At 41.3% G+C, this 19,094-nt stretch overlaps 1 pseudogene; it reads right to left on the reverse strand.

Annotated features, from left to right (window-relative positions):
* Window positions 1-688: 688 nt before the first annotated feature.
* Window positions 689-19,094, reverse strand: part of LOC147417222 (uncharacterized) — a 30,127-nt pseudogene continuing 11,721 nt past the window's right edge.

Raw genomic sequence — 19,094 nt, forward strand, 5'->3', positions numbered from 1 at the left:
CTATGGACTCCTCAAGTGTTTTAGGATCCTCAGTCTTAACGTGCTTCTTAAGCTCTAGCGTTAGATCGCAGATAAACCCATGTACTTGCTGAAAGGTGTCTAGTCCTTCCAACCTGAGGATAGCATCTCGATAGTGAGATATATATTCAAGTAATGATGGGTGTTGGCACATGGAACACGTGTCCCAAGACTTCCAATTCCGATCTCGCTCATTTGTAGACAAGAATTCTTTGCGTAACATAGCCTCAAAGGCTGCCCGACTTTGTGGTATGATATTCTTCTCCTTGAGAGACATCCACCATTTATAGACCTTGCCTTCCAGATTTAAACTGTTTGCAGTGCTCTGATTCCATCCAGAGTACGTCGTAAGGCGTGAATTCCATCCCACTTGCTCAGAAAGATAATAACTGCATCCTTATTGTGATCTCGGTCTTCCCTCTTAAAAGTCGGTTGTTTGGTGTTTTTGAATAACTCATCCACCTCCTTTGTAGTGAGAGTGTGCAAAGAATTTGGAGATGGATCTTGTCCATGATCAGAAGGGCCTTGCCCCTGAGTATTAGTGTGCTCATGCATGTGTGTGTCAACAGGGGCCTTGGCCTGCTGCTGCGTAAGTTGTATCACTAGAAGATAATTTAGTGGCATTTTCATTTAGAGATGCAAAATTTCCCTCCATTATTGATATGTGTGTCTAAAGTGCTCGAAACTCTTGAATATCAGGCAACTCATAAGAGTCATCACCTCCAGTAGCGTTGCGGGCACCCTCCGTGAGAGCATCCAACTGCAAGCCATCATGGGTAGGATCAAGGGTATGATGCTCAAAATCAAAAGTCATGTTGATATCTGAATCCATGGAAACATCCTGCAGTGGAAGGAATAGAAGGAAAAATACCTCGAGTCAAAAAATAATCCCGTAAATTCATCCAAAAAATCGGTGGTGATGTCTTCTCCCTTCTTTCGATTGAATGTGGGGAAAGAGATATTTGCCATAGTAGTAACTCAATGAGAAAAAATTACAAACTTTTTATTAGAAAAAGATCACAAATGACTCAGTGGCGCATAGCGGCTTTCTTACAGGGTTGGGTGAATGGATTTAATCCAGGATAAAAATAGAAACATTGAAAGAGTGGTGGTAATCTATCATGAGGAGAATAATAGGGTTTGGGAGTTAAGAATTTCTCCTAGCACTGCAGCACCAAACAGATACACAATCTTTTGTTGATAAAAGATTTTATATCTACATAAATATTTACATGCATGTGTTGCAAAAACCTAAACGGGAAGGCGGTTGGTCCATCATCCATGATGCATAGAGAGTAGATCACTTACTTACTCTCTTACCATGCCGGTGTTGACATCCACAGGAGTTCATCACCCTTCATAGGATCCACCTTCCCTTTGCACGTATGGAGTGATGGCAATGCATTTGACTACTCCTAGCCTTTTAGCTAGCAGCAACTGTAAGTAATTATTGTAGTCGGTGCGTTGCATGAACTCCACTCCATTTAGCTATAACTCGTCTTCATCCCACTGGGTCTCAACCGTGGTGGACAATTTCTTTAGGATGAGATGCACATGGAGAGAAGGAAGACCCTCTATCGGCCCTCCAAAGAAATGATGATAGTTGCCAAACCACTCCTCCCTAGGGCATGGGAACCTTCTTACCACTTCTGCTTTGGGGTTGTCAAAATGGACTAGCGGCACTTGCATGCACCATGCGAATCAATAGGCGACCTTTTGCCACTTTCCCCCGGATAATATCCGTTTTGGCAAACTAGGCATGACTCTGCCTCCCAAACTTGAAGCACTCATGTGGCTAGGTGCTTCTTCCTATGGGGTCATGTGTTTTCGAACTAGCCTAGACCTTCCTTTGCTTTGGCCCGAGCAACCCCTTTTTGACACTTAGGAGAAAAGGCTATACCTTTACTTGCAGATTCCTTAGGAAAGAGAGGCCTTACCGACCTTTTTCCTCCCTTCATATTGATAGCCGTTTCTCGGCTCTTTGTAATTGCCACAGTGAGTTACCTCACCCTACCAAAATCACCCAAACACTGTGGCTATCCCTACCGTTTCACTGTATATAGGCGTGCGTGAGTCACGGGACTTTTCCCATATCTCCTTACTCAAATAAAAAACCCTCAATTAGCTAGGCATTGGGCTAGTTGAGCCAAAAAAAATATAAACTATAAAAAATATAAGTATATTATGGCCCATGCATATGTAAATATTTCTTTGTATATAGGGCCTAAATAAAAGAATTTTTCATAATTATTTTGGTATTTATTTAAATATTTCTACCTAGGTGTGTGTTATTTATGCTCTGTACATTGCCTCACCATTACCACAATTTTTCTTACCATTTTTCATACTCTTTATTCCATATAGAAATATTTTCATGTAAGCTTCTCTTATATTTGGTGTAACTCCACCCCAACAAAAATCCAAAAAAAACTAGTTTATTTATGTGTATATTTTTTTCACTATTGTGATTTTTCCCTTCCTACATCTATTTTGTTTTTTTTCTAAAAAATAGAACACCAAAAATATTCATCTTTTTATGGTCGACTTATAATGAGAGAGATTTATTTTGACCCCTTTATATTTTTCCACCTATATTATTTATATTTGACATGTACATATTTTTTAGACCCCTCAATATTTGATTTTCTTAGTTGTACTATTCACTTATATCATGCTCTATACAATATCTTCAATTATAGACCTACCAAATAAGGTCAAGGGTAGGTGGCATGCATACATGCACTATGGAGGGCTCACTCCTGGAGGTATTCAAAAGAATCATCCAAAGAAGGACCCCACAAAGACCTTGTGCAGTGGAAAAAAACGGTCGGTTTTGTTGAATTTGTAAAGTTCACTTGCTCTCCAAATTTGAAAAGGTGATACAAACAAAAGTTGTAGCTCGTGGGCTGAACTTTTACCTCAAATTTTTTCATATTTTTTTGACCTACGAGCTGTGAGCTATGATTTTATTAGTGGACCCCAGTTTTCCCATGCTATGCAGCCACACTCTCTCTTCCACTTTATCATTTTCCTCTTTCACACACACTTCTCCACTTATCATCCCCACCTCTCTCACCACTCCTCTCTGCACCCTACTCACCTTCTCCTCAACCTTGAAGAATAAGAGAAATCATGGTGAACTCATACCTCCCACACACAATTCCATTCCAAAATTGACCACCTAGTCTCATTTTTCCTCCTCCAAATTACCCATATCCATAAAAAAAACCACAAAATTCAGCCTCTTCTCTTAAAAGATAGCATCATGGTGGTTGATTACTCAGCTTCAATTGCCTTGTCTCTCAAGGAAGGTCAAGAGTGGAGAAAAAATGTACCGTCAAAGCTAGTGGACCGTCAACAAGCATCAAAATTGGCCCTACTCAAGACACTTGGAGCATCAACCTTGTATGAAATCCACCTTTTCTTACCTCTTAAGAGTTTTTCTTCCTTATTTGTATCCTACATGGATACTCCCATTGTAAATATCCAATTCCATTTGTAAATTAATACTAACTCTACTAACACTAACCCACTATGAAAAGTCCTATCACCTCCATTTCTCTCCTCTCTCTTTCCCCACCAACTTCTTGATAATTCCAAGCAAAAGAAATTAGATAAATTGCTGAAAATCTAACCCAACCATGGTTAGAGGAGTAACCCTAGCCTTCAAAATTGCTATAAAAGGAGGGTGTAGCTAGCTCAAAAGGGGGAGCCATAAGCAAGAGCACTATGCTATAGCTTGAGAAGCCAAGCTCAACCTCTCTAGAAGGAGCTCTTGAGTGGAAGCTCATTGTCTTATGCATGTGCATGTGTTGTAATAGGGGATTAGCAAGGGAACTCTATGCCATTGTAAGAGAGAGAGTGATCATTCAATTGAGAGTAGGAAATCTATCATTTCTCCTACTAGTGTAAGCCCAACATTCGCTGAATCAAGGAGGGTGGATTTGGACTAAGCTTGGATACTTTGTCTCCCTTCCAACGTGAAGTAATGGACAACAATGATGCGTAAGTGTCTTGGTGTTTTTTGTTAAGTTCTTGATAGCTTGTCTCCGGTGTTGTCATCAATCTAGCCATAAATCCCACATACTGTAAGAGGGCGACAGGGTGGAGAGGACTCCCCTGGCTTTAAGACAGTGATTGGGGTGGCTTTTCTTGTGATGTGTTGTGGTGAAATTTACGCAAGATATGTTGAACAAATACTAATCTCACTTTGATTTGTCATGACAGATTTGTAAGAAGGTATTAATGCAACAAGCACCCCCTCCCCCTTTCTCTCTCTTTCTTACATATATAGTTGTGTTTGCTTGATCATTGCCGATACATTTCAAAGCAGCCCAAGCACTCTCTCTCTCTCTCTCTCTCTCTCTCTCTCTCTCTCTCTCTCTCTCTCTCTCTCTCTCTCTCGTGTTTTAGTGTGTGAGAGTGTTCCATTGGTGTTAGGGTTAGTGTAAATTCCTTGCTTGTTTGTGGGTTGCTCTAACGATTCTCCTCTTTTGCGTCCTAGTTTGCTCTTAAACTAGGTGGTGCCCCTTGTGTAGTTGGGATTTGGCTGGGGGTTTGTTGTTTTGGTTTGTGTTGTGTTGTGCCGCAGCCCCATTGAGCAGCACGGGAGCCTTGAAGGGTGTCTAGAGGTTGCTCTTCTTGTTGCCTGCCCCAGACCGCCTCAAATTGGTGCCCCCACGGAGGACAGGCTTGTGTATGTTTTGTGAAGGCTCAACCTTTAGCATAATCAAGTAGCTTGCATGAATCATGAGAATTTGTATGATCCCTTCATTCCCATTGCAAGGCAAAAGGTACACATAATTGTTAGTACTAAGTTGCAATTTCAGCGAGTAATGCGTAGAATTTTAGGTCCTCTTAGGTTAGCCGAGATAAACACTTCTGTAAATCCTTTTATTTTGCCTCTAATTAGGTACGATATTAGCTTGGACGTCTATATTTTTGTGTTATTTTAAGCATTAGGACATGCATAGGCCATGGATAATGGCCCAAGAAGAGAGGTTTTTCCCTTTCATTTTACTCCACACATTAGAATAAACATTGCAATTAGTAGAAAAATCCATTTTCAACAACGTATGGTGTTCATGTTTGGTGCCCAAAGAGTAGGAGAAATTCTCGCGTCACCAAACCCTGTCATCCTACCTCTCATTGATTATCATAGGTCATTTGATGTGAATATTTTTATTTTGTTGTAGAATAGATTGCAATTTAGAGAATATTATTGTGTAGATCTTTTAAAGAAAGAAAAAACAAAAACGTGTCACTTTGAAATCAATTCAATGGAAAGCCAACGCCAAATGTCTGGATATCCTCTTTTCTTTGGAGAGCCTGGAGAGGATGCAGAATTATTTTTAGCAAATTTCAAGATGTCTTGCCGTATCAAGAGGATAGTAACCGATCAAGAACGTGTAGAAATGTTTGAGGTGGTCCTTAGGAAAGATGCTAGTACTTGGTTTGACTCTTTGCCTGAGGAAGTTAAGGGGAATTACACAGAAGTTTTGAATCGTTTTAAGAGATACTTCTTTGATCCCCAAAACACTCAAAAACTATGGCAAGACATTGTTTCTCATAAGCAAAAAGACTTAGATGACTACTACTTGTACAAGCAAGAGTTTCTACGTCTTTGGGCTCTATGGATACGAAATGTTGCTAACCCTGGTGATGGTGCAGAATTTCTAAAGAAGGAGAGGTTCATAGCCGGACTCTTTCCTAACCTTAAGGTAAAAGTTGAGGCGGGTGCACCTGCTACCTTTGATGCAGCTGAAACTAGGGCTGCTGAGAAGTATAGGAAACTCAAGTGCTTAAGGGGAGAGGTTCCAATAGAAGGTCTTAGACCCAAAGGTAAGTCACAAGCATCAACATCTAGGGAGCTTCCTGAGGTAACGACTGAAGTGATTGAGAAGTTAAATGAATCTTTAAGCAGCCTGTCAATTCACCTTGCACAAGCTGTAGGTCCAAAGGGACAAGCAAAGAAGTCTGAAGAGCGAGATCCACGACCTAGGAGAGTCTTGCAATGTTGGAATTGCGGAGAGTCTGGACATGGGATGTATAATTGTCCTTGGCCCCATGGGGAGCCAGGGAGACCTAACTTGAATTACCCAGTGATGAATGCAGGTGAAGGAGCTGGTCAACAACCAAGGCTTCTACAAAGACCAAATGGACCAAGACCACCTCCACAAGGGGTAGAGGTGACAAATTCAAATGAGGTTGACATGGAAGCCAATGGCATTAAGCGTGGCCGAGGAAAAGGTAAAGAGAAAGAAGGATTCACATCACAGAGTGACCATGGACAAGGCAAGAAGGCAAAGGAGACCAAGGAAGCTAAGAGGACTCGACGTCGTATCAATCTCCAAGACTTCCCTCTTGGACATGGTATGGCTCCATACAACCTGTTGGAAGACATGCGAGGTAAGGGTCCTGATATCTCATGGCCTCAATTTCTTGCATTATGTCCACAAGTTAGGATGGATTTAACAAGGGCAGTTAGCACTAGGAGAAAGGTAAAAGAGAGTGTGCCTGTTGTAAAAATTGCATAAGCTGAAATGAATGAGGACATTACACCTGTGCTAGATTGTTACATAAAAGGGAGATTGGTTAGGAAAGGTCTAGTGGATGGGGGTGCACAAATTTGCATCATGACAGAGGGACTCATGCAAAAACTAGGCATGCACATCCATGAGACACCTGAAATTAAGGTCAAGATGGCAAACAATAGCAAGGCTAGGTGTGTAGGCATTTGTAAAAATGTCTGTGTAGAGGCCTTTGGCATTAAGAAAGCGGTGGATTTTTATGTTATGTCGACCAAGGGAAGTGGTTATCCATTTATCCTAGGAAGACCATGGCTAATGAAAATGCGAGCTTTGCACGATTGGGAGAGTGGGAAATTAATTTGCAGGAATGACAATCATAAGAAGGTTGTCTTTGACATGAAGGAGCAACGCCAAGAGGAGCTCCATGAAGAATCATCTCAAAGTGAGACGGAAGAAGGTTGGACCGATAGCACTTCAGAAGAAGAAAGTAGCGGCAGCATTACTGAAGAGGAGTCTTCCATCGAAGTCATGGGGGTAAGGTTTAATCTAAACACCCAGCAGACCTCTTCTCGAGGTTTGGAAGAGGTAGGTTCCCAAGAGAACCAAAAGGTGGAAGATGAAGGAATGTTAGAAGGTATGTTGTCTACAACACTTACAAAGGATGAAAGAGAGGAGTTCAAATGTGTGCTAAGGAAATTTCCAAGGATTTTTGCTAAAGACTACACCAATGTGTGTGGAGTAGATGTTGTTCAACACAAGATTGAGTTGAAGCCAGAGGCCACACCTAAGGCTCAAAAGCTACGAAGGCTAGGAGTCATTAAGGAGCAGGCTCTACTCAAGGAGGTAAGAAAGCTTCTAGCAGCAGGTTTCATTTATCCAATGGAGAATTCAGAGTGGGTCTCTCCCGTTGTTGTCACTCCTAAGAAAAACGGCAAGTGGAGGGTGTGTGTGGATTATCGTCGACTTAATGAGGCAACAAAAAGAGATCACTTTCCCCTCCCATTTCAGGATGAGATACTAAATGAAGTAGTTGGTCATGAGAAGTACACTGTGTGTGATGGCTACTCGGGTTACTTTCAAATAGGTATCGCATTGGAGGATCAATTGAAAACAACCTTTATCACTCCTTGGGGTTGTTATGCTTTTAGAGTCATGCCATTTGGTCTGACAAATGCTCTTGCAACATTCCAACGTTTCATGAACATGGTGTTTCAAGCTTTTTTTGGAAAGTCAATTAGGGTGTTCATTGATGATTTCTGCATTTATAGCTCAAAATCATTGCATCTACAAAGGGTAGAAGAACGTTTAAAGAAGCTCTACGACATGGGAGGTCAACTCAACCCTGACAAGTGCCACATAGGTGAGGATGAAGTGATCTTGCTTGGTCACAAGGTTTCCTATAAAGGCATTGAGGTGGATCCTTCAAAGGCAAAGGCTCTTATTGAGCTCCCATCACCGAAGAGTCTTAAGGAGGTCATCTCTTTCATTCAGAAGGTGAAGTATATGTCACGCTTCATTCACTTAGCCTCGGAGTTGCTTCATCCTTTGCAAAAGTTGACACAACAAGTAGAATTTGCATGGTATGATGAGCTTGAAGAGTATTTTTGTAACATTAAAGTCATTTTGTCAGAGCTACCAACACTCATGCCTCCTTGTTGGGAGTACACATTCTTTGTTAGCTCTAGTGTTGGAAGGGAAACAATTGGTGCTGTGTTGCTACAACAAGATCCCCACAGTACAAGGATGCGACCCATCTACTTTGCTAGTAGGGTCATGAATGCTTTGGAGAGAGACTACACAGAAGCAGAACTCATGATGCTTTCTCTCATGTTTGCGGTGAGAAAGTTTAGATCCTACCTGCTACCAAAACCTTTTGTAATTCTCACTGCAGAGAATTTGTTCCCTTGGGTGTCATCTCAAATGAATCTTAGTACTAGGATCTCAAAGTGGATTATGGAGTTGCAAGAGTTTCAATACTCTTTCAAGGTAGAAGATAGTGTGCGTGCACAATTGGCAGGGATTCTCACTTATAGGGTGCATGAAAAGGAAATTAAGGTGCCTCAAGTAAAGACCCTACCATTTCCACCACCAAAAAGTATTCCCAATGCTTTTACCTTGTTCTTTGATGGAGCTTTTCGACGAGCCACAGGGAAAGCAGGGGGAGGGCTAGTGTTGCTCAACCCAAGTGGAGAGGTGGTCATGAAAGAGAAGTTCAATCTACCAAGTTCAGCTAGCAACAATGAAGCAGAATACGACACACTAATTCATGGTTTGAAGATGTGCATTGGCCAAGGGATAAAACGTCTCATGGTAAAGGGAGATGCACTTCTCATTGTTAAACAGATTTTAGGCATTTGGGCATGCAAGAATGAAAGCTTAAGGACAAAAGTTCATGCCATTCGTAGGATGTTTAATCAGTTTGAAGAAGTGCAACTATATCATATTCCGAGGAAACAAAATGAAGATGCCGATTTACTTGCACAACAAGCAGTTACATGTGTTGAGAGAGAAGTGCAGGTCATCATGGTGGCAGCAACTGTCAAGCAACCGAGATACCAGGGATTGGAGTCATTGGCTCCCATCATTGGCTACATTTTGGAGGGTGAGTTTCCACCAGACTTCACAAAAGCTCAGAAGAGGAGACTCATGAAGAAGGCAAGCATGTATCTCTTCCTAGAAGGCTCCCTCTATCAAAGAGGGAGCGATCAAGTATGCAGAAGAGTACCAACTATTGAGAAAATTCCATCCATTCTAAAAGGTTTGCATGAAGAAGCATGTGGTGGTCATTTTGCCCAAGAATTAACTGTGAAGAAGATTTTGCTTGCGGGGTATGTTTGGCCAAGTCTGCATGTGGATGTCCAACATTGGTGTAAAAGTTGTCACAATTGTCAGGTAAATGGGAATAGAAGATTGGTTTATGGTCCAAGGCAAATCGTGCTTGCAAATGGACCGTTTGAAAAGTGGGGCATTGATGCCATGGGTCCTCTGCCTAGGACAAAAAATGGTAAACTCTACATTCTAGTGGCTGTAGACTATATGACTAGGTGGGTGGAATCACAAAGTGTGGAAAAGGTAAATGAGAAGACAGTGAGCAAATTCGTCTACACTCACATTTGTTGTAGATTTGGCACACCTTTGGAGATTGTTTCTGATAATGGTCCAGGGTTTAGAAAGGGATTGCTCACAGAAGTCTGTGAAGAACTTCACATTCTACATCGTCATAGCACACCATACTACCCACATTCAAATGGTTTGGTGGAGAAGGCTAATGGTGTCATTGCAGGAATCATTAGAAAGATGGTGCAAAACAAGACAAAATTATGGGATGACTTCTTGGATGGTGCCTTGTGGGCATATCGAACCACATATAGGGAAGTTGCCACGGAGTTCACACCATTTTACTTGGTCTATGGTCAAGAGGCTTTGCAGCCTATCGAGCTCAACATTCCAGCAATGCGACTTCATGGCAAAGGAGCACAAGATGATCAAGAGGTATGGATGGATCGACTTCTTACGTTAGTGGAGCTTGAGTGGAAAAGAGAAGCAGCATACGAGTGCTATAAGAGGAAAGCCACATAGACAAAGGAGAAGCTTGACAAGAAACTGAAGGACAAAGGCATCAATGAAGGAGATCTTGTGCTAAGGTATGACAATCGACTCGATAATCGTTTTGATGCCAAATTTGAAACAAGATGGCAAGGGCCATACATAGTCAAGAAGGCTTTCAATTCAAGTTACTATCAGCTTATGGACTTGAATGGTAAAGAGCACTCCAGGAAAGTAAACGGGTATCGCTTGAAGCACTATTTGAGTCGCCTTCTACCAAAGGATCTACCAAAGATCTGTCAAAAGGCCACTCTCTCATGTAAGTATTGTTACATGAAGCATGAGTGTAACTCTAGCCAAAATTCTGAGGGGCCAAACAATAAAGATCTCGTCAAGGACTCTGAAGCACTCTCTTTGGAAAAGATGCTCTATGATGGTACATGAATATACCATCATCAAGGGGGAGGGCTAATGATAGCCGTTTTTTGGCTCTTTGTAATTGCCACAGTGAGTTACCTCACCCTACCAAAATCACCCAAACACTATGGCTATCCCTACCGTTTCACTGTATATAGGCGTGCGTGAGTCACGGGACTTTTCCCATATCTCCTTACTGAAATAAAAAACCCTCAATTAGCTAGGCATTGGGCTAGTTGAGCCAAAAAAAATATAAAATATAAAAAATATAAGTATATTATGGCCCATGCGTATGTAAATATTTCTTTGTATATAGGGCCTAAATAAAAGTATTTTTCATAATTATTTTGGTATTTATTTAAATATTTCTACCTAGGTGTGTGTTATTTATGCTCTGTACATTGCCTCACCATTACCACAATTTTTCTTACCATTTTTCATACTCTTTATTCCATATAGAAATATTTTCATGTAAGCTTCTCTTATATTTGGTGTAACTCCACCCCAACAAAAATCCAAAAAAAACTAGTTTATTTATGTGTATATTCTTTTCACTATTGTGATTTTTCCCTTCCTACATCTATTTTGTTTTTTTTCTAAAAAACTAGAACACCAAAAATATTCATCTTTTTATGGTAGACTTATAATGAGAGAGATTTATTTTGACCCCTTTATATTTTTCCACCTATATTATTTATATTTGACATGTACATATTTTTTAGACCCCTCAATATTTGATTTTCTTAGTTGTACTATTCACTTATATCATGCTCTATACAATATCTTCAATTATAGACCTACCAAATAAGGTCAAGGGTAGGTGGCATGCATACATGCACTATGGAGGGCTCACTCCTGGAGGTATTCAAAAGAATCATCCAAAGAAGGACCCCACAAAGACCTTGTGCAGTGGAAAAAAATGGTCGGTTTTGTTAAATTTTTAAAGTTCACTTGCTCTCCGAATTTGAAAAGGTGATACAAACAAAAGTTGTAGCTCGTGGGCTGAACTTTTGCCTCAAAGTTTTTCATATTTTTTTGAGCTACGAGCTGTGAGCTATGATTTTATTAGTGGACCCCAGTTTTCCCATGCTATGCAGCCACACTCTCTCTTCCACTTTATCATTTTCCTCTTTCACACACACTTCTCCACTTATCATCCCCACCTCTCTCACCACTCCTCTCTGTACCCTACTCACCTTCTCCTCAACCTTGAAGAATAAGAGAAACCATGGTGAACTCATACCTCCCACACACAATTCCATTCCAAAATTGACCACCTAGTCTCATTTTTCCTCCTCCAAATTACCCATATCCATCAAAAAAACCACAAAATTCAGCCTCTTCTCTTAAAAGACAGCATCATGGTGGTTGATTACTCAGCTTTAATTACCTTGTCTCTCAAGGAAGGTCAAGAGTGGAGAAAAAATGTACCGTCAAAGCTAGTGGACCGTCAACAAGCGTCAAAATTGGCCCTACTCAAGACACTTGGAGCATCAACCTTGTATGAAATCCACCTTTTCTTACCTCTTAAGAGTTTTTCTTCCTTATTTGTATCCTACATGGATACTCCCATTGTAAATATCCAATTCCATTTGTAAATTAATACTAACTCTACTAACACTAACCCACTATGAAAAGTCCTATCACCTCCATTTCTCTCCTCTCTCTTTCCCCACCAACTTCTTGATAATTCCAAGCAAAAGAAATTAGATAAATTGCTGAAAATCTAACCCAACCATGGTTAGAGGAGTAACCCTAGCCTTCAAAATTGCTATAAAAGGAGGGTGTAGCTAGCTCAAAAGGGGGAGCCATAAGCAAGAGCACTATGCTATAGCTTGAGAAGCCAAGCTCAACCTCTCTAGAAGGAGCTCTTGAGTGGAAGCTCATTGTCTTATGCATGTGCATGTGTTGTAATAGGGGATTAGCAAGGGAACTCTATGCCATTGTAAGAGAGAGAGTGATCATTCAATTGAGAGTAGGAAATCTATCATTTCTCCTACTAGTGTAAGCCCAACATTTGCTGAATCAAGGAGGGTGGATTTGGACTAAGCTTGGATACTTTGTCTCCCTTCCAACGTGAAGTAATGGACAACAATGATGCGTAAGTGTCTTGGTGTTTTTTGTTAAGTTCTTGATAGCTTGTCTCCGGTGTTGTCATCAATCTAGCCATAAATCCCACATACTGTAAGAGGGCGACAGGGTGGAGAGGACTCCCCTGGCTTTAAGACAGTGATTGGGGTGGCTTTTCTTGTGATGTGTTGTGGTGAAATTTACGCAAGATATGTTGAACAAATACTAATCTCACTTTGATTTGTCATGACAGATTTGTAAGAAGGTATTAATGCAACAAGCACCCCCTCCCCCTTTCTCTCTCTTTCTTACATATATAGTTGTGTTTGCTTGATCATTGCCAATACATTTCAAAGCAGCCCAAGCACTATCTCTCTCTCTCTCTCTCTCTCTCTCTCTCTCTCTCTCTCTCTCTCTCTCTCTCTCTCTCTCGTGTTTTAGTGTGTGAGAGTGTTCCATTGGTGTTAGGGTTAGTGTAAATTCCTTGCTTGTTTGTGGGTTGCTCTAACGATTCTCCTCTTTTGCGTCCTAGTTTGCTCTTAAACTAGGTGGTGCCCCTTGTGTAGTTGGGATTTGGCTGGGGGTTTGTTGTTTTGGTTTGTGTTGTGTTGTGCCGCAGCCCCATTGAGCAGCACGGGAGCCTTGAAGGGTGTCTAGAGGTTGCTCTTCTTGTTGCCCGCCCCGGACCGCCTCAATATAGATGACCTCCTCATGGTGAACATCGATGTAGATGATTTTTGTCTCTTCGTTACCTTTGTTGTTGGCATTCATTGATCGTGTGCTTTGGTTGACAATAGTGATGACATCATATACCCTTCCCACTTGATGCTCTTAATTTGTGATTAGTACGAGCAATACGAGATGGGGACTTACCTCTTAGATAGTGACGATGCTACAACCTAGCAGTAGCATTTCAATGAAGGTGGTCAGTGTTTCCTTGATCTCATCCTCCTCCGTTCTCCAGTTGGAGAATTCTTGCAGCCATTCGTCCATGGTCAACGATGTGCATTGTTTTCAGCATTGTAAACTAGAGGTTTCCGAGAAGTCCTCCTCAATAGGGACACCAAATGATGAGCACAAAGCACGATACGGGCCTTAATGGCCTCAAAATGCAAGGACCAGATACACATCGAGCTCGCCAGGGTGAAGTGAACAGGGGGCATCACCTAGATTTAAGCCGCTAGGACACGTACAATGGTGATTTGAAAAAGCACAAACTCTACACACACACACACACACACACAGGGGGAGAAAGTGAGAGACGCACGTGATGAAAACACCTCTAGATGTGAGGGATGTTGATCAGGAGCACAGACGAGAGAGAAGAAGAGGGCGGAGGAGACAAGCCACGAGATATACAACCCCAAGAGTGTACATACTCATACACTAGACATGTACATATAGTAAGGACCTATGGTTAGGGAGCTATATATAGCACATTCTATATATATAGCTCCAACACCCCCACTCAAACAAGGGTCCCTAACTGTGGATGAAAAAACCCTTGGGGGCTGAAGGGAAAAATCCACAGCACTATATATGCACACCGCTTGATTGATCATAAAGTGAAGATTTACATATGTATTGGCTTCAGTAGCTACATCACTCCCTTGTTACAACGGCTTCAGGAGCTACTTGCTACAACAGTTTGCCACGCCCATCATGAGACAACATAGAGACGCACAAAATACAAAATGCCAATGCATATCACATGTGCATATGTATGCAAAGCTAGTATATAAATGACATATAAACTTCAACAAGTATCCCTATTTAGGATTGCGTTGATAATAGAGCATTGAGCTCACATGTCTATAAAGAGGAAAATTTTTGTAATAAGTACACAACGAGTCTGCACTGAGGACAAGATGATGTCCATAACAAGACGATGTTTTGCACAAAGCTCATAAATAGCTTCTCAATCCGTAATGGAGCACCGAGCTCATAAACAACTTCTCAATCCGTAATGGAGCACCGAGCTCACATGTCAATAACAAGGACCATTTTTGAAATAAGTACACAACAAGTCTGTAATGAGGAAAAGATGATGTCCATAACAAGAACAAGACGATGTTTTGCACCGAGCTCATAAATAGCTTCTCAATGTGTAATGGAGCACCGAGCTCATAAACAGCTTCTCAATCCGTAATGGAGCACCGAGCTCGCATGTCAATAACAAGGACAATTTTTGGAGTAAGTACACAACGAGTCTGTAATGAAGACAAGATGATGTCCATAATAAGAACAAGACGATGTTTCGCACCGAGCTCATAAATAGCTTCTCAACCTGTAATGGAGCATCGAGCTCACATGTCAATAACAAGGATAATTTTTGGAATAAGTCCGCAGCGAGTCTGTAACGAAGACAAGATGATGTCCATAATAAGAACAAGACGATGTTTTGCATCGAGTTCATAAATAGCTTCTCAATCCGTAATGGAGCGTCGAGCTCATAAACAGCTTCTCAATCCATAATGGAGCACATGTCAATAACAAGGACAATTTTTTTGGAAAAAGTACACAATGAGCACCTCGCACATACTTTCTGTCCTGCACATCAATCTCCCCTACTTCAGCCTCTCCATGGATCAAGATAAGTGTCAGAGGTTACCCTCCCAAAAAAAAAACACATAAAAAGAACCTGGTTTGGTTCTTTGCGCATTGAGGTCTTCCTCTGTGTGATCAATTCTTCGTCCTGTGTGGGATGTGAATATGGAACACGGCATTCATGAAACCCACAAAATAACTCTGCACGAATATCTTTTAGGGTTTCTATATTTACAGGTTCTGTTTCCACAAACTAGTATAGCCATCAATCGTGGGAATGATAAATTTTCCTGTGAGCAGACAAACTGCAGGAAGAGTGCAATAGGCGAGAAGAGGAAGGGATGTCAATAGATAGACAATGGTATTGATGTAAACAAGGCGCTCAAGACACTTCAGACAAGTTCCATACCCGTACCCAATTGATCCATCAGGTTGATTGGTACAGAACCCTCAAACGCAGGGCTTCGTGGCATGCAATAAATTGATCGCCACCCAACGAGTGTGTTACATAAGGAACAAAGCTTCCACCAACAATGCAGTGCCCTGCAGGGCAATATTATTTGTCAAACTCCTTCAATGTATAGGCTATTCACTTTCTTTGTAGCTTTCCTACCGCATCCAAGCACGCTCGAGCACAACAAAAGGTATGCTCCTGGATGGGTTCAGACATGTCAGCGGCCTTTATTTTGATTTTCAGAGGTCCTGCTATGGCAGCAATATTCACCTCCAACGTGGGAGGTGGCTGAAAGGCAAAGTAGACGCTGGCATGTGCATCTGAAGGTACATCCCCTACTAGTAGAACCTTTTCAGCCACAGAAGCATTCCCAGACTTCACATCCAAAGCATTAATCCTCTTGACAATTGACCTCATGTTAGAAGAGGAAGATCTCTGTAAAATTCCTGATATGATCTCTTTTCTGCTCAGAATGAGTGTTTTTTTTTTTTTTCAGGTGAGCTACTCCTTCCATCATCCTGGTTGATATAAAGGGTCTCATCCTGCGATAAAAATCCTTGTTCATGCTGCAAACAATCTTGTTCAAGAGGGGTGTAATCCTTCTCGTGGACTTTCGTCGTGGATAAATCCTGTTCTATACACTTGCGTGGAGAATCATGAAGGGTATAAGGTCTATGTTTAAACCTTGGTTTACACAGGATTCAAAATCCCAAGAAAGAGGTTCTATATTTGTTCCAATATCACCACGAACATCACAATTTATGCCATCATTGCCAGAATAAACTAGCTCTTCCCTTTCTCTTTCATTAGTTACACGTTCAAAGCTAGCAAACACTTCATCTTCATCCAGGCTAGCATCCACATTAGAGTTATCCTCGCAATCGTAGTCTGCTTTTAAATCTTCAAAGATATCCTCTGTCCAAATGTCTACTAAGAGCGAATCATCTTCAACACCTGATGTTGAGTCACCAACAAATTTTTCAATAACCTCAGTTGTAATGAGTGTTGGCTTGCAGATTTACTCATGAAGTAGAACGACAAGTGTACTCTTCTTTAGTTGTTTTTTTTTTGTTGATCAGGAGCACAGACGAGAGAGAAGAAGAGGGTGGAGGAGACAAGCCACGAGATATACAACCCCAAGAGTGTACATACTCATACACTAGACATGTACATATAGTAAGGACCTATGGTTAGGGAGCTATATATAGCACATTCTATATATATAGCTCCAACAAGGGAAAATTGTTTCAATGCAATATTTACTGAAACCTAATCTTCGGTGAGATGGCAACCATGGTGATAGAGGGATAGAGAGTTGGAGAGAGATGGTGAGCTTAATAGTGCGTTCTCTAGAGGTGATTTCATCAATACGGAGATTCCACTCTCGTGTACGTGTGGAAACTCTTGGAGTCAAAGTGTGGACATGGACTCCTTCTCATAGTGCTAACTTCCCAACGTGCTGCCCAAAAGTAACATCTCTCTTGATGCAAGTGTTGCCAGTCCATTAGGAAAATTTTGAGCTCATTTTTGGGCCTTGTAAGAGTTGTTGATGTGGCATAGATTTCAAAAAGTGGGAATTGGTAATTTTTTTATAAATAAGATCCAAACTTGTCGGAGGTTGGATATTTAGAATCTACTCTTCAAATGCGATCTATTGATATATAGCATGCATATATCGGACATTGCCTTCATACAGATCTAGAAAAAGGTGATTTTAGATTACCGTAACGATAACAAAAATTGGTTGATTGAAAAAAAAATGGCATAACTTTCATAGAAGTCATCCAAATGTTTCGGACCTTATCTCTTTAGAATCCAATTTTTAAAAGCTTTCCAATGATAGGTCATATCATGGGGTTCCAAGAAATATTTAGAGTGGTCTACCGGGTTGCTTTCTTTTGTACAACTTTGATGATGTGGCACTCTTAAAAGGCCCATTTTTTAGTCCAAACTTTTTCTAATGTCCCCGACAGTGACCTCTTAGTGCCCTTTTATAGATGCAAGCTGCATTAGGTTTTGGATAATCCGATTAGGTTAGTCCCCTAACGAGGAGAGACAAAGCAAGGAGTTGGGTCCGAGATGGTTGACCCTTGCTTTGTCTTAGGAGAATTTTGAAAATGATATCTCCTAGGTGGGCCTTTGTGACCATCACCTAGAGAGAGGTGGCAATTTACAATGGGCTCTTTATACAAGATTTTTGGTTTGAAACTGAAAAATAATAATAACCTACGGATGTTACTGCAAAGATGCGTCGTGGACTAAATGCCAACGAATGGCGGGCCTTGCTGGTGCGTTGGTGTAGTGCTTTTGCCAATTTCGGGTCTGGCCGGGGCATGCCTTTGGCGTCAATCTTCGATTTGATGCCGCAATCACGTGCTTTTGATCGTTTCTTTCTCTCTTTTGTTGATGTCAATGTCGACATCCTTCGGTTTTTCCTACACGTATGGTGTGTGCATATTGTTGAGATGTCGAGCTCTACACCTTGAGCTAGCATCCACTACGGGTCTTGGCCGCTTACGGCATTTACTCACTGGCGCGTTAGGTGACCGACACGGAGGATCTCTGCCAGTGATTATACAGCTGGACTACACATATAGTGCCAGCCCAGTACGCTTCTAGCAAGTTCACACTTAGTGACCGCATGTACATATGTGCTACTTTTTCATCTTTAGCACTCAATCATCTTGTACTCTCTTTTCTGTGAAGAAGAAGAAGAAGATTTCCATCTGTGTGTGCTTTGTGCTTGTCTTGTGTAGCTCTCTTGCATCCTCATTCTTTACATGGTATTAGAGCCTGGTGCAGGCAAGAGAGGCTAAGAGAGCAAGAGCATCACAATCCCTTCGTTCGCAATCCACGACCAAATTTTCTGAACAAGTTTCTGAATAGGTCTCCAAAGTGCAGTATACAGAGATTTATTGTACAAGTACAGTGGTTGTATGTACGCTTGATTGTGGACACTCGTTGAGTGTAGGAAGCGTTACAGGTACCACGATAGCAGGTTCGGCAGATTGTAGGTTTTTGCAGATTGCAGCTGTTTTGTCTTAGTGCTTCAGGATGTCTGACGATTTCAGTCAGATTGTCACTGAGAAGCTTGAGAAAAATAACTACCCTGCATGGAAGTTCAGAATAACAAATTTCCTAAAAGGAAAAGGTTATTGGGACTATGTAGAAGGAGACAATGAAAAGGAACCAGAGATTCCTGAGGCAAATGCTACAGCAGAACAAAGGAAAGCTTTGAGGGAGTGGCAACAAGGCCAAAGCAAAGTGATGTATTGGCTGTCTATGAGCATCACAGATGGCATGATGGGCTATCTACAGGATGCTGAAACCCCCGCCATTGCATGGAAAAACTTAGGCAGAGTGTTCGAGGTGAACACCAAGGCCAGGAAGCTTCAACTAAAGTCGGAGCTAAATCAGGTTAAGAGAAACAACCTCTCCATCAATGATTATGCTTTGAAGATCAAGAGTATCATTGAGGCTCTTGGATCTATTAAAGTCTTAGTGGAAGACGA

The sequence above is a fragment of the Adiantum capillus-veneris genome, unplaced genomic scaffold (assembly GCF_014529385.1).
Source record: "Adiantum capillus-veneris isolate H3 unplaced genomic scaffold, ASM1452938v2 Hic_scaffold_321, whole genome shotgun sequence".
NCBI classification, from domain to species: Eukaryota; Viridiplantae; Streptophyta; class Polypodiopsida; order Polypodiales; family Pteridaceae; genus Adiantum; species Adiantum capillus-veneris.